The following is a 1,333-nucleotide window of genomic DNA, read 5'->3' on the forward strand; positions in this document are numbered from 1 at the left end:
AATACTACATGCCCCAGCACCTCAGAAAAAAGCAGGGGTAGCAATCCTATTCTCAGACAGTCTCAATGTCAAACCAACAATGATTAAGCGAAATAAAGAAGGCCACTATATACTGGTTAGGGGAAAAATTCAAGAGGAAGAGGTTGCACTCATAAATACATATGCACCAAACACGGAGGCACCCAAATATATAAAGGAAATCTTAATGGACATGAAAAATCTAATATCCAATACCACCATCTTAACAGGAGACCTTAATACCCTTATCCCCAAAAAATAAGTCAACCAGACAAAAACTTAGCAAAGAAATAACAGAACTGAATCAGAGTTTGAAAGAAATGGACTTGGTGGACATGTACAGAGTGTTTCACTCAAACACAGCTGAATACACATTTTTCTCAGCTGCACATGGGTCATTTTCTAAAATTGACCACATACTAGTCATGCTTAAGTATATGTAAGACAACAGAAATTATCCGCTGCACATTATCTGACAATACTGCAATGAAACTGGAAATAAATGACAAAAGAAACCAGAAAAAAAAAACCCTAAATACATGGAAATTAAATGACACCCTACTCAGCAACCAATGGGTCATAGATGAAATTAAACGAGAAATTCAACAATATCTACAATGCAATGAAAATACAAGCACAACTTATTGGAATTTATGGGATAGGATGAAAGCAGTTCTCAGAGGGAAATTCATAGCTGTGAACTCACACATTAGGAAACCAGAACAGGAACAAATAAATACCCTAATGCTGTACCTTCAACAACTAGGAAAGGAAGCATAAACCAAACTCAGAGCCCAAAGTAGAGAAGACATCATAAAGATTACAGCAGAAATTAATACAATTGAGACAAAGAAAACAATTCAAACAATTAAAAAAGCAAAAAGCTGGTTCTTTGAAAGATTAAATAAAATCCATAAGCCCCTACCTAACCTCAACAAAAAGAGGAAAGAAAAATTTCAAATACAAGCAATAAGGAATGAAAAGGGTATAATCACCACAGACCAGGTGGAAATTCAGATTATCAAAAGCTACTTTGAGAATCTTTACTCTCACAGAATAGAAGACACAGAAGGAACGCACAGATTCCTAGAAAGGTACAAATTACAACTGAATCGACAAGATATAACCACTCTCAGTAGCCCAATAACAGCCAATGAAATATGAGATGTAATTAAAAACCTACCGACAAAAGTCCAGGTCCGGACAGATTCACAGCTGAATTCTACAAGAAATTTATAGAAGATGTAGTCCCTATACTCCTCAAACTCTTCCATGAAACTGAAAAGGAAGCAATCCTCCCAAAATCATTCCTGGA

The 1,333-nt window shown here is 35.8% G+C and overlaps 1 protein-coding gene across 8 annotated transcripts in view; it reads right to left on the reverse strand.

Annotated features, from left to right (window-relative positions):
* The window catches only part of Fer (FER tyrosine kinase), a 485,925-nt gene that overhangs the window by 480,917 nt on the left and 3,675 nt on the right, over window positions 1-1,333 (reverse strand). The window lies entirely within an intron of this gene.

Source organism: Octodon degus, unplaced genomic scaffold (assembly GCF_000260255.1).
Source record: "Octodon degus isolate 3935 unplaced genomic scaffold, OctDeg1.0 scaffold00009, whole genome shotgun sequence".
Classification (NCBI taxonomy): Eukaryota; Metazoa; Chordata; class Mammalia; order Rodentia; family Octodontidae; genus Octodon; species Octodon degus.